This window comes from Podarcis filfolensis, assembly GCF_964270895.1.
Source record: "Podarcis filfolensis genome assembly, chromosome: 17".
In the NCBI taxonomy this organism is placed as follows: domain Eukaryota; kingdom Metazoa; phylum Chordata; class Lepidosauria; order Squamata; family Lacertidae; genus Podarcis; species Podarcis filfolensis.
In genome coordinates this window covers 11930392-11945821 of record NC_139621.1, presented here as the reverse complement: position 1 = coordinate 11945821, position 15430 = coordinate 11930392, and positions in this window count along the sequence as shown.

The following is a 15430-nucleotide window of genomic DNA, read 5'->3' as shown; positions in this document are numbered from 1 at the left end:
AACTCCTACTATCAGAAATTTGAATTATGGTGCTGGAGGAGACTCTTGAGACTCTTCTGTTTAGGGCTTTAAAGGTCAGCACCAACACTTTGAATTGTGCTCGGAAATGTACTGGGAGCCAATGCAGATCTCTCAGAACCAGTGTTATGTGGTCCCGGTGGCCACTCCCAGTCACCAGTCTAGCTGCTGCATTCTGGATTAATTGCAGTTTCCGGGTCACCTTCAAAGGTAGCCCCACATAGAGCACATTGCAGTAGTCTAAGTGGGAGATAACTAGAGCATGCACCACTCTGGCGAGACAGTCTGCGGGCAGGTAGGGTCTTAGCCTGCGTACCAGATGGAGCTGGTAGACAGCTGCCCTGGACGCAGAATTAACCTGCGCCTCCATGGACAGCTGTGAGTCCAAAATGACTCCCAGGCTACGCACCTGGTCCTTCAGGGGCACAGTTACCCTATTCAGGACCAGGGAATCTCCCACACCCGCCCGCCCCCTGTCCCCCCAAAACAATACTTCTGTCTTGGGATGCTCTTGGGAGTTAGCTAGTGATAAGCTACACCGTGGTACAGGCCATGCATGGAGAACCAGGTAAGTAAAACAATCCATTATACAGCCAGGGTTACCACCGGTGTGGAAGGCCTTTTACAGAAAAAGGTGGGCGATTTGGAAAAGTGGAGATTGTATGCAGAGCCCACACACACCGAACTGCATATACACAGTGCAGAGAGGACCTCAAACTAATGGAGGTGGCAGGGGGAGTCGGTGTGATCCTGACCCATACCATGCACCACTTTTACAGGTCATTTCAACCATCTGCACAGGGCTACCATCTGCAAGTTGGGACTACCCCACCTCATGCAAAAATGCATTAACGTCCAGTGAGTCCCACTTTGCCTAGTCCTTGAAGTTCCCAGTGAACGTATCATAGCAAGCCTTTGTTCTAAAGCTCCATGCACTGGGGCAGGTAGTTCCAACTTTTTCACCACTCCAAAGGGCTCTGCTGGGCAGCTACTTGAGAATGTGATGGGGGCAGTGATGTGGGTCCTTTTCGCTGCCATCATTGCTATGTGATAGTTGTGGTTGTGCATTCTCGCAGCTGTTTGGTCAGATTCACACTGAGTCTTGTAGCTACTGGCTTCACTTTTTACTGACAATCCACATGCTTGGTATTCTGTCACACTGTGTTGGCAAAATCCCCTACACAGTAAATATACAGCTATGGCTTCACACAGACATGCCAAGCCAATATTACAGGGAATTTCTTTCTGCTGGCAAACATCAGAAACCATGACATTAAGCTTGCTTTGCGGGATTGTAACCTAGAGAGAAAGACAAGGGCCATCAGTTTAAATTCTAGGTGTTTGGGCATAGCTAGGTTGGTAATCAGGGACACGGGTGGCACTGTGGTCTAAACCACAGAGCCTAGGGCTTGCCGATCAGAAGGGTGGCGGTTCAAATCCCTGCGATGGGGTGAGCTCCTGTTGTTCAGTCCCAGCTCCTAGCAGTTCGAAAGCACATCAGTGCAAGTAGATAAATAGGTACCGCTCCAGAGGGAAGGTAAACGGCGTTTCCATGCGCTGCTCTGGTTCGCCAGAAGCGGCTTAGTCATGCTGGCCACATGACCCAGAAGCTGTCTGCAGACAAACGCCTTCTCCCTCGGCCTATAGAACGAGATGAGTGCGCAACACCAGAGTCATCCGCGATTGGACCTAATGGTCAGGGGTACCTTTACCTTTTAGTTGGTAATCAAGGTGTAGAGAAACATCCCTATAATGAGTCAAAAGGGGGGGGAGTTAACTTCAAATATCTTATTTATTTCTGCTTCCATAGTTACATATCCAGACAGCTCTGAAATCAATATAGCTCTTTCCACTGGACTCAGTAGGAGTTTGAGTTTTCCTTCTCATAAGTAAAAACATCTGCTTAGCCATAGACTAGAATTTGCATGACAGCCATCCCACCCCAGCTTGTTTACTTTTGTCAGTCTTTTATTAGTAATTAATCATTTTAAGTGAGCGCTACTCTCTTTTCTCCCCCTGTATACAGAAAAAGGAAATCCTTTGCTCTAGCAATTTATCAGCTTGCTAAGTTTGGGAAACAGCAACAACCAAAAAAAGAAAGAAAGAAGAGGCAGTTTTGTCCCTGAATATTTTTTCTTTGTGCATGCTTGGGATGTTATTGCCATATTTTTCCATTGTCAAAGAAAGGTTTTATATATTAAAAAGCAATAATAGTAATCTTGGCTCTCCAGCATGTTTCAGCAATTCCAGATTGCAACAACACATGTCTCATTGAATGCAGTGGGACTTGTTTCTATAGACAACCAGATTGCGAATGAAAAGTCATGTGGTCTTAATAACCAGCTAAACCTAAGATAGTCTTGATCCAAAGCACTACAAGGTAAAATGTGCCTAATAAGCAGGCCTCTTCTTCTTAAAAATATTTTTGTTATGTACTGAGTTGAATAGGATCCAAAAGGCAGCAGTCTGATTGCTCCTAGAACAATAGGGTCCAGAATGCAGCAGTCTGATTGGTCCACAGGAGCCACCCAATCCAACTCCAGGTGGAAGTGAATCCTCAACCTGATTGGCCTACAGGTGAATCCCAGAATTAGCCAATCATGTGGGGCCCATTGTGTAAATAATGTATATACAGCGGACATTCTGGGGGAACTTCCATTCCTCCTCACCTCTATGAGCTGAATAAAGAGCATGAAATCCACTCTCGACTCCAAGTATATTTCAATTTTTTTAAACATTCAGACTATAGAAAAAATATACACAACACAGAGAGACAATACCAAAAGATATACAACATGAATTTTGCCTGCAGGCAAAACATGGCCTACCAGCCTTCCCCATGTGACCCAGGAGGCTCTTTGGGGCAAGTCATGCCATCCTTCCAAGGGGGTTGCATTGGAACTGCTGCTAAAATGAAGGGGAAATGCTGTTATAAGGAAAAAAACCTGCTCCTTTTCCCTTATGGGGTTTCCAAGAGCCCGTATATAGTCCTTAAGTGGGTTCCCTATCAGTAGGAGAAAATAACAGGCCAACCAGAGTATATTGAGAAGCAAAGAGGCTAATAAGCCTGATCTTTATTGAAATAGAAAAGTACTGTTGCAAGAGGGTCCCCACTCCCCACACACAGGGGGGAGGAGAGAACCCTGAACAATGGTGCGCAAGCCCTTATATAGACTTTTGAAATTGCCCACCCTGTAGCCCAAGACCATCCCCCAAAACATCATACATACGTCACAGAAGGAGGCGGTCTACAGCAGAGGAGGCCATCTACAGCAGAAATCCTGTCTGCCAGTATGCCTGATAATGGCCACTGATTGCATTGCCTGGGCAGCCTGGCTATTCTTTTGTGATAGTAAATACTTTCATTCCTGAATCCAGGTCACAGGCTCACCTTATTCATACACCAATGTGCCCTTAAGACAGGATTTGTAAGCAAAAAGACAATGGGAAGGCTTTCCCCATTTACAGAGGAATATTTGCGGTCACTGGGAGAGTCAAAATGTCTTCAGGATTGCTCTCCTGTACTATTTCAAACATGTGGCTTATATACTTAGGTATGTGTTTGCCTTGTAAATTTATGAAGAATTATTTTATATTTGAGACCTTAGAATTCTTTTAAGAAGAAGAGTTTGGATTTGATATCCCGCTTTATCACTACCCGAAGGAGTCTCAAAGCGGCTAACATTCTCCTTTCCCTTCCTCCCCAACAAAAAACACTCTGTGAGGTGAGTGGGGGTGACAGGCTTCAAAGAAGTGTGACTGGCCCAAGGTCACCCAGCAGCTGCATGTGGAGGAGCGAACCCGGTTCACCAGATTACGAGACTACCGCTCTTAACCACTACACCACACTGGCTCTACAATGCCTTCATTTTCACAGTGCTTTGTTGCCTGTGAGGTGCTTTGAAGGACCCCTGGGAGGCTGCAGAGGCTGGAGTAGGAGAAGAGGTGCAACTTATTTTCGCTAAAAAGGGACCAGGATTCATAGGTGAGAACGAGAGGTGACCAAAGCAATGGAGCCCACTGGAACTGCTAGGGGGGCAGACAAGGAGACCATCAGCAGGTGAGGCCAGAGCTAGTGATCAACAGACTGGTTGTAAGTAGAAAGGCAGGCAGGTGGGGGCAGGCTGAGAATGGTGGGGCAGTGCCCCATTTGCCTCCAATGTGACCAAAGCATCTCCTCCAATCCCAAACCAACATCTTTGAAAACTGCATTGCTAAAACAGCCTTCACTAACCAGATGTTTCAAACTACAACTACCATCAGCACCAGCTACTATGACCAAGGGTCCCGGATGATGAGAGATTTACTCAATCGATATTTGGGTGGTACCAGGCTATGGGAAGCTGCTTCATAACACTGATAGGAAGTAGAACCTACCTCTTTCCTAAGAACCAATTCATTGATTTCCGAGCACAATTCAAAGTCTTGGTGCTGACCTTTAAAGCCCTAAACGGCCTCGGTCCTGTATACCTGAAGGAGCGTCTCCACCCCCATCGTTCAGCCCGGACACTGAGGTCCAGCGCCGAGGGCCTTCTGGCAGTTCCCTCATTGCGAGAAGTGAGGTTACAGGGAACCAGACAGAGGGCCTTCTCGGTAGTGGCACCCACCCTGTGGAACGCCCTCCCTTCAGATGTGAAGGAAATAAGCAGCTATCTTATCTTTAAGAGACATCTGAAGACAGCCCTGTTTAGGGAAGTTTTTAATATTTAATGCTGTATTGTTTTTAACACCTGATTGGAAGCCGCCCAGAGTGGCTAGGGAAACTCAGCCAGATGGGCGGGGTATAAATAAATTATTATTATTATTAGTAGTAGTAGTAGTAGTATAATATCATAAACTATTTACTTAATTGCATGGCAGTATCCAAAATACAATCACGTTAAGAGGTTTCCCTTTGCTCTTGGCTTATCCTGCAGTCCTTCCAAACATCGTTTCAGCTACCTTAAAAATTAAAGAACCGTGGGTTTCCTGCTAGCTCAGAAGGAAAGTTCAGCATTTTGATTTGAATGATAGCTCTCTTTTGGATGGAGGCAGAAAACCACAAGCCAAATTGCTGTTGTATCCCATGACTCACTAATTCATTTTCCTTGTACTGATAAAAACAACTTACCCAGGAAATAACAAACAGCATACGATGATGAAAACATAATTTGGTTCAGTTGAAGCCATTCAGTCATTTCGAGACACTGCCATGGGATTTCGGGATTCCCTCCCCCCTCTTTTCAGACTTTTATGAGTCAATATACGACTGCAGCACTGACACAGCCTGTGGGGAGCATCTCACTGCTTGCGTGTCATAGTTTGGGGAGCTCAAAAGTTACCTAGTCCAATTCCCTGCTGATGCAAGACACCTACTCTGGCTACTTACAGACTGCACTTTACTCCATTCTCCTGACTCCATTCTCCTTGCCTGATAACTTTTTCATTTGACATGATCTTTCCAACAATGTAAAACACATTCTGGCTGACCAGGAACGTGCAATTCAGTCTGAGACAGATTGAATTGTATAATAGTGAGAGGCTCACACGAGCCTGCAACCAGCTATCTGCTGTTGAAATATAAAGGGGAATATAACTCTGGGACGCGGGTGGCGCTGTGGGTTAAACCACAGAGCCTAGGATCTGCTGATCGAAAGGTCGGCGGGTCGAATCCCCGTGGCGGGGTGAGCTCCCGTCGTTCGGTCCCAGCTCCTGCCCACCTAGCAGTTCAAAAGCACCCCTAAGTGCAAGTAGATAAATAGGGACCGCTTTCTAGCGGGAAGGTAAACGGTGTTTCCGTGTGCGACACCGGTGCTGGATCGCCAGATGCAGCTTCGTCACGCTGGCCACGTGACCCAGAAGTGTCTTCGGACAGCGCCGGCTCCCGGCCTCTTGAGCGAGATGAGCGCGTAACCCTAGAGTCGGTCACTACTGGCCCTGACGGGCAGGGGTACCTTTACCTTTTAACTCTGCTACATAAAGGAACTTGCTAGCGCAAGTTAGGAAGGATATTAATAAACAATATATCCTCTCCTGCCACCCTGAACATTCCCACAGCATAGACAGAGGGAAGGTCCTGACACAGAGGGCTAGGGAGTAAAAGGGGAGTTACAAGCAAGTCCAGGCAATGGCTTCATCTAGACAGGAGTAACCCTTAGAAGTCTCCATGTGTTCACTGTTCTGCTTCCTCAATAACGAAACCAACAATAAGTTAGCCAGTGTTTCACTGTCTTTCTCTGATCTGTGAATGACCTGCTCTTACTGGCTCCCTGACACCCCACTACTTCTCTCTCACCCCCCACAATTGAAAAAGATAATGCAGCGGTTCTCAACCTGTGGGTCCCCAGATGTTGTTGGACAACAACTCCCATCATCCCTGAGCTCTGGCCTTGCTAGCTGGGGGTGATGCGAGTTGTAGTTCAACAACATCTGGGGACCCACAGGTTGAGAAAGGCTGCTCTAGGGGAAGGCCGCCACTCGCCTGGTGGGCAGGACACACGCGAGTGGGGACCTTCCGCACTGCTATTCACTTCTGCCACTTTCAAAGAAAGGGTCATTCTGGACTGCACAGGGGCCGCAAGACAGGTGGATGGGATGACGGGGAGCAGGGCATTCTCTGCTGCTTCTCTCTTCCACACAGAAAGGGAGGACGCTCCATTGTGGTCGGCCAATCAGAAGGGATGGGGAGGCATGCTCTTCACAGCCAAGGAACCGCTGTGAGCTCTGAAGAATGTGAAGCCTTGCACCAAGAGATCTTCTCCTTCTCCTTCTCCTTCTCCTCCTCCTCCTCCTCCTCCTCCTCCTCCTCCTCCTCCTTCTCCTTTGAGGCCAGTTGAGGTTGGGTTGTTTTACAAACAACAAGGAAGGCCTGGGCACATGGATATGTGCCTGTGAGCACCATGTTGGCAACCCCTGGGTTATACCCTTCCATTGGGATACCACATAGCAAATGATATCCACAGCCAACTGGATGGAAATAGGGTGTTGACTACGTTGATTTGGTTTAATACAGCAAGGCTGTTCTTAGTCACCAGCCCAGGACATTTGAAACTATAAACCAGGGTAGGGGTGGGGAAGGGGGGGGGATCCAATACAATCTTGTGCCCTTGGTGGTGGTGCGCATCTAACCATGAAAGGATGTTCAGATCTGCAGTGAGTCGCACAGAAGCATGACACACTAATTTTATGCTTTCCATCAGTCTGCAAAGAGAACTATTATTAAACAAAATTGAATCTGCTTGTGAAACTTTTGCAGCTTTCCTCTCGATTTCCAGAAGCGCAGTTTGAGGTTGGAAATTAGAGAGATTTATTGTGGAGGGAAAAGTCACTATGGAAATTCAGGAAACTTGCATTTCAAAGCTGTTTTTCACACAGAGACGAGCATTTATAGCCAGGATGGGGAGTGTTTGGTCTCCAGATGTTGTTGGATTCCAGGATCATCCAAGCAGAGAACACACCTGTCTCCATGGATGTAACCAAAGCCATAAAGCCCAGTATACCTGAAGGAGCGTCTCCACCCCCATCATTCTGCCCGGACGCTGAGGTCCAGCGCCGAGGGCCTTCTGGCGGTTCCCTCATTGCGAGAAGCAAAGCTACAGGGAACCAGGCAGAGGGCCTTCTCGGTAGTGGCGCCCGCCCTGTGGAACGCCCTCCCAGCAGATGTCAAAGCGATAAACAACTACCTGACATTCAGAAGACATCTTAAGGCAGCCCTGTTCAGGGAAGTTTTTAACGTGTGATATTTTACTGTATTTTTGGTTTTTATGGAAGCCGCCCAGAGTGGCTGGGGAGGCCCAGCCAGATGGGCGGGGTATAAATAATAAATTATTATTATTATTATTATTATTATTATTATTATTATTATTATTATTATAAAAATCAGGAATATGTTGCTATTCAGCATAAACCCTTATGGATCCTCATGATATTTATTAGGGATCACCTGCAAAGCCACACTCAGAACACAGGTCACATGTTTCCACAGATGTGATTTGTGATTTGATTGTGGTTTGGGGCTGATTCCCTGTAAAAATCATAGTGTGATGAACCCAAAACTCAGGTTCGTATTTTTGTGACATGAAATGGACCACATTTGTGGCTTATTTTAACTCAATTGAGACAAGTATGGGCTGTGATTTGATGATGGTTTGGTGAGGATCTGATGTAAAAATCATGCCAATGTAAGATCCATATGTAGAGATAGTGAGACTGAGTTGGCCAGAATCCCAAATGAAGCCCATGCGGGCAGAGCAATACAAACCATCAGATTTTTGCCCACCCTTGGCAGAGAAGGGCCCACACCAATAGAAAATTCAATTTTCATGGAAACTCATCCCATCTTCCTGTGGGAAGATTTTACGGTGGGTAGATTTGTCTACCAGCAATAACCCATTTTTTTTTAAATTTAAAAACTAGCATTAGACATTTATGCAGTACAGTGGTACCTCAGGTTAAGAACTTAGTTCATTCTGGAGGTCCGTACTTAACCTGAAACTGTTCTTAACCTGAAGCACCACTTTAGCTAATGGGGCCTCCTGCTGCTGCCGCGCCGCCGGAGCACAATTTCTGTTCTCATCCTGAAGCAAAGTTCTTAACCTAAAGCACTATTTCTGGGTTAGCAGAGTCTGTAACCTGAAGCGTATGTAACCTGAAGCGTATGTAACCCGAGGTACCACTGTAATGTAAAATATAAACTCAGGACAAATTTACAGGTTTGAACATTTGCTAGAAAAAAATATTTAGGTTATCATAATATATATGATATCATAATATATATCATAATATACAGAATGCAATGTACAACCATAAAGCACGCTTTAAATCTATTAAAACAGAAAATAAAAATGTATTAAGATTCCAGCTGACTGGATGAGGTTCAGGATTTTGGCATGTAACTGGGCTAATAGCTAATTAGCAACCATTCAAAATACTCTAGGCACATATTGAATAAAGATGTTAGATAACCTGTGAACACTATGTAGAACCAGTAGGTTTAATATTAATAATTATTATTATTACATTATTGTTTTATTTGTACCCCACCCATCTGACTGGATTTCCTATCAGTGCCAATTTGTTTACTTGTTTATATGGGCATTATATGACCCCCCCCCATTAACTATAATAGTGCATTTGGAAGAAATAGATACACAAGCATCACTTGCTAGGGAAGAAATGGTGTAAGTAAGAAACAAAACACCCCTCCCCCAAATTTATTTATTTATTTTATTTATTTTAATGCAGGCATGTCCAAAATTTGTCTTGCGGGCCCGCCGACAGTTTATTTCCTGAGGTAAAATAATCCTTAAAAAAACCCTCAACAACAACCCTAAAAAAAAGCTCAACAACTTTGGGGTAAAATCATAAAAAAAGCTCAACAACTTAACAACTTTGGTTGGCCCTTTGGTTGGCCCCATGGCCCTTCACTTCATCCAATCTGGCCCTCTTTGTAAAGTTTGGACACCACTGCTCTAATGCATCAGTCTCCGCTGACTTTAATCAGGGAGCTGGAGAAATGGAAAGGGTGGAAACAACCCAACAAACTAAATATACTAGACTTCAGCAATTCTACATTTCAAAGGCACCCAATTTATACATTTATACAATTTATACATTATACAATTTATACATATAAATTGGGGGAGAGGTTTCAGTCGCACAGAGCTCCAGTTCTGTGCATACTGCACATGCCTGTAAATTTGCACAACCACCTAAGAGTGTACTGAAATGCACTTGGGAGTTTCCCCACGAGCAGTGGCTGTTAGGATCGTCCAACTCTCGTGTAGGACCCTGGTAGAGACACATGCCCAACTGGCATGTTCTCTCCCTCCTGGTCGATCGTTTGGGAGCTTCAAAAGCTTTCTTCAGCCCGAACATCGCAGCGACTGGTACCAAGAAGCACCAGCACACTTGGGATCCTGCAGAGTATTGGCGGTTCGCGTAACAGACTCAATAGATCAGCATCTTGGCTAATCTACTTTATTTACATATAATTTATTTGCATATAATACACTTGGAGCATTCTGAATTAGCCCTTCCTCCTTCTCATCAGACAGCAAAGAGAAAGAACAAAGGACAGTAGTCCTATATTCCGGAACACAGTAGTACAAAACATCCTGTCTCCGTCACTTCACACACTGTGGAATGAAAACATACACCGCCGTGTGATACATAACAATCTCATGACCCGAGGTACCACTGTATTGTGTTTTTTTAAAAAAGCTTTGGTTAGTTGTTTTCGAATACCTGCAGCATGGGTTACATACGCTTCAGCTTACATACGCTTCAGGTTACACACTCAGCTAACCCAGAAATAGTGCTTCAGGTTAAGAACTTTGCTTCAGGATAAGAACAGAAATTGGGCTCTGGTGGCGCGGTGGCAGCAGGAGGCCCCATTAGCTAAAGTGGTGCTTCAGGTTAAGAACAGTTTCAGGTTAAGTACGGACCTCCGGAACGAATTAAGTACTTAACCTGAGGTACCACTGTACAGGCAAAATAAATGTATCTGGAAAGTTCATGGGAACAAGAATTATAATTCTGCATAGGAGATTTCATTTTTTAAAGGTTTCTTTTTTTAAAACTTTTTGTCCTCAAAAGGTACAGCCAAGGGGACTCTGCTCATTTATGATTCAGGCTCCTGCGCCTCATTTTCGTAACCACTGTGAGTCATTGGCATGGTGGAGAATCACTAGTGGGTGAGGTAGTTCCTGAGAAACAGAAGGTCTGAGATAAGTGTGCTTATCTTTTGCTCCGCTTTTTCCAGGCAGAGGTTTAATACTCTGTGTCTGAGCGTTTTTATTTTTTCTTTTGCTCTGAGCTTCCCCACAAAAAGCCACACTTTAAAGCTGAATCAGAGCAAACATCAGTTTGGGTTTTCGGCGTATTGACATTTGCTCCAACTGAGCTTTAAAGAGTGAGTTTTCACAGGTAAAGTCATTAAAAAAGGTTGCTCAAACACAGTGCTTTAAATTGTCTAGAACCATGCCTGGAAAAATAAGTGTGGATAAACCCAGGGTAGCACAGGCCTTTAGCATCCAGCACAGATGGGTAACATCTGGATCATGCTGGTGCTAGCCAAACAAAACCTCTAAGCAGATGCTGATTTGTATACAACACAAATATTCCCTTTCTTATATTTGTGTATTTTACCCCCTTGCATCACACTGCTAGTATTTGTTTCCTAATCTGGCACTCTTCTCACAAATGTTTTATGGTTTTAAAAACAGGGCAAATAGACATTTATACTGATTTTCGAAGTGTTACTTCTTTATTTTCCTCAGTTTTCAAACAAGGCATGTTTGCACCACAGTTAATTGATTATGCTGGCCTTCAGAGCAATGGTGGATTTTTAAACTCCCTGCCAAATTCTTATTTGACAGTGCAGAAATAAGACACTATCACATATACCAGTCCTTTGTTTTCTGTTCCCTACAAATATACATATTTTTGTATTTGTGTGTGTATGTGGCCAACAAGTTTTTTTGAATTTGGGAAAACAAAAAGAATGTAAAATTAGATTTTCCTGTTCAATGAATTCTTGGGATATGCTTTCTCTCCACTGGTGTATACAGTGGTACCTCGGGTTACAGACGCTTCAGGTTACAGACTCCGCTAACCCAGAAATAGTACCTTGGGTTAAGAACTTTGCTTCAGGATGAGAACAGAAATTGCATAGTAGCAGTGTGGCGGCAGCAAGAGGCCCCATTAGCTAAAGTGGTACCTCAGTTTCAGGTTAAGAACGGACCTCCAGAACGAATTAAGTTCTTAACCCGAGGTACCACTGTACTATAATTAATGTAATAAATATAATTATGTTTATTTAACAGCACTTATTGTCAGCTAACATGGAGGCCTATTGTCAGGAAGCAGGGCATTTCCTAAACATTTTAAGTAAATAAATAAATTGAAAAAGGTTCTACATTGTTGATTTCATGTACACTACTAATGTGGTGACTACTAAGAGTGAGATGAAATACAGAAGGAAAAGAGAGGTGCCAAAAAGGAAGGAAGGAAAGCAGAAGAAGCAGGAGGGGGAGGCACTGGAAAGTTACCAGGAGAGGCAAGGAGGCGGAAGGGACAGTTGAGTCAGAAGGCAGGTGGCACTGGGATGGGTGGGTGGGGAACACAGTCTTTCTGCAGGAAGAGGAGGAGGTAGGTATGTGTCAGGCGTGAGCTGACAGTAAATCACACTGTGCAAATTGGAGTTAACTCTTTATTCGCAAAAACACAACCTGCTCAGACTTATTGGAGTGTCGTGCCTAATGAGCACAGCAATCCATCTCTGGTAGGTCTTGCCCCCATAAAGCAGTTGTTGAAATTGAAGGTCCCCACCTCCCCACAGCTGCTAAGTCCCCTTGTCTCCAGGGGTTTTTTCCAAGCAATCGGAGACTGTGTCTGTGAGCAGTCAATCTCTCCTCCACCCTTAGGGCCCTCATATTTATGGGACCGCCTCTCCTGGTATGCCCCGCAAAGGACCTTAAGGTCCATGAATAACCGTAGTTTAGAGGTCCTGGGCCCTAAGGAAGTCAGACTATCCTCCACCAGGGCCAGGGCCTTTTCAGTGATGGCTCCGACCTGGTGGAATGCTCTGTCCCATGAGACTAGGGCCCTTCAGGATTTAACCTCCTTCCATCGGGCCTGTAAGACAGAGCTAATCCGCCTGGCCTTTAATTTGAACTCAGACTGATCTTTTATTTCCCTTCTCTTCCCTCCCCCTCCCTTTTTTATGAAGATATCCGCTCTGAGACAGCTAATTCTCTCCTGGCCTCCTCGCTGGCCCAAGTAGGACCAATTCAGCCAGCTAGCCTTGTGGATTATCTAATGCTTATTTCCCCTAAATTGATTTCTGAATTTTGAATTTTATTGTTATCCATGTTTTTATACTGTATTTTATGCTGCTTTTACAATTAAGTGTTTTTAATTTGTTGGTTTTGAACCGGGAAGGGTGGGGTATAAAAAATTATTATTATTATTATTATTATTATTATTATTATTATTATTATTATTATTTCATGGCTTTTCTGGTTCTGGCAGACCAGGGGGACATGCATCCATGTTGCAGCTGGAGGCGGGGGACACCCATGACTCTTTGCCAGCCTGACTCATCTCTCCCTCTTGGCCTCCCTCCTCCAACTCTCATGCAACAGATTCTCCTAAGCCCTGTTACCTCTTCAGCTTCTGACACCTTCTCTCCCCAGTCTTTTCCCTCTTCTCCCTGTGACCATCCACCACCACTCCCCAGGTTCAGAGCCTTCTTCTCTTGAAGGTTCCATAGCTGGTTCCTTCCACCATCTGTCTGCGTCCAACCAGTCCATGACAGTATGGGGCAGAGGATGGAAAATGCACATGTAAGGGTAGCGAAAATGCAGCCAAGAAGCTCAAATTATATATATATATGACTGATACCCTTCTTTGGAAATTAGACCGATGTCCAGCTTTAACATTCAAAAACTTTACTTGCAGAAATTTATAGTTCTAGATGAATTAAAACATAATATTTACAGTCACCTGCTTGTTCAAGCATGGGCCTACAGCAGGGGTTGTCAACCTGTGGCCCATGGGCCGCAAGGGGCACACAGGGGCAGTTTAACTGGCCCACGAGCCACCCCCAAACTGAGCTGCCTGCTCGGAGAGCCCCCGCGTGCTGTGCTAAACCAGTGCAGTGCGGCATGGGGACTCACTTCTGCGGTGCCGGAAATTGCATCTGTGCATGCCCAGACGCTGGAAATCGCACGTGCGATCCTACTCATGGAGAGATCGCCGTAGGACTTGACCAGCCCAGGCAGGTAAAACCTTGCTGACCCCTGGCCTACAGTCTCTAGTAAGAACTTCCAAACAACTGTATTTTCCTCCCTTCCCAGAGCTCAGCACTCAGCCTTCTGTATCTCAGTTAAGCCATGCCTTGCAGCTCCTATGAGAGATTTCCACTTTTACCTTTTCCTGCAGCTTTGCTCTCTCTCCCTTTGAAGCAGAGAAGAGTCACTCCAACACTCTATTCAACTTAGCAGTGTTCACAGTGGACTCTGAAACACAGTCATCTTGCTTCACATAAAAATGGACCAACATTAGCCATGTGACCAACATTAGCCAATCGCATGAGAACAACTAGAGAACTCTCTAGAATTCAATTACCAACCAATCAAATTTAAATACACAGTAATGAAAGCAAGCATTTACAATTTCAGTGAATTAAACTACTATACTTAACAGCACAGGCGGGGACTGTATGAAAAGAGGATGATGCATGAAGAAAGGGACAACTTTCAAGTCATCCAAAGGAAGAGGAAGAAAAAGGAGGGAGGCAAGGAAGGCACTGTGTAAAGGAAGAGAAGAAGCAGAGAAAGCCAGGAGAGGGCAGAGCGGGATATCTAGTAGAGAACAGCTTTACACTCTTAAGGGAGGTTGGTGGGGTAGCAAGAGGGAGCACAATATTGGAAACCACAGCTGAAGCCTGGTGGGCCATGGCCTCAGAGGCTGTTCTAGCACAGGCAGCAGCTGCCAATGAATAAAGGAGAAAAGGCTGCGAGCCGCCCAGAGGAAGCCCAGAAGAGGCCTCATTTTCATGATCAAGATCCCTCTTTTGATTCTTTGCCACGGAGTTTTCTTGGGAAACACGCCTGGGAACCTTGGCCCAAGCATCTGATTATTCTCCATTTAGACATGCTTTGCGATAAGGACCCGGCCTACTGATGCTTTTTGCAATCCATCATTGTGATATATGGCAAAGCAATTTCTATCCCCCTGCGTATTAAATGCATATTTAAAAGTCCCTGGTATTTGTTAAGGAATGAGATAAATAACCGGCCAGAAGAAGGAAAATGAGTAGGAGTTAACGTCCAATCTGGATGCCATCTTAATTCATGTTCAAAAGAAACACAGGGAAACAGCCTGCATATCACTTATGACTGGACAACTGGTCTGAACTGACAGTGATTGGCCAGGACCTTGGGGTCATAGAGGTTAGCTCATTGAAGATGTTGACCCAATGTGCAGCAGCTGTGAAAAGGGCAAATTCCCATGTCAAGGATCATTCGGAAAGGAATTGAAAATAAAACTGCTGTTGTCATAATGCAGTTACATACACAAATTGATAGTGTGACTGCGTTTGGAATACTACGTGGAACTGGAAAAGGATCAGAAGAGGGCAACCAAAATGATCAAGCAGATGAAACAAGTATGTTATGCAGGTGTGAAGCATATGGGACTTTTTAGTTTACAGAAGAGGTAAGAGGTGACCTGATACAGTTTTATAAAGTTGTGCATGGCATGCAGAATTAGACAAAGAAAAGCTTTTTCTTTCTCTCTCATAACACTTGAACTTGTGGACGTGCAATGAAGAACCTCTGTCTTCATTTCCCTCCCTGCCCCTGCACACTGCTGGTAGGAACACCATCTGTAATTCCCCCTTGGCAATGAAGGGCCAAGAAATTGTTTC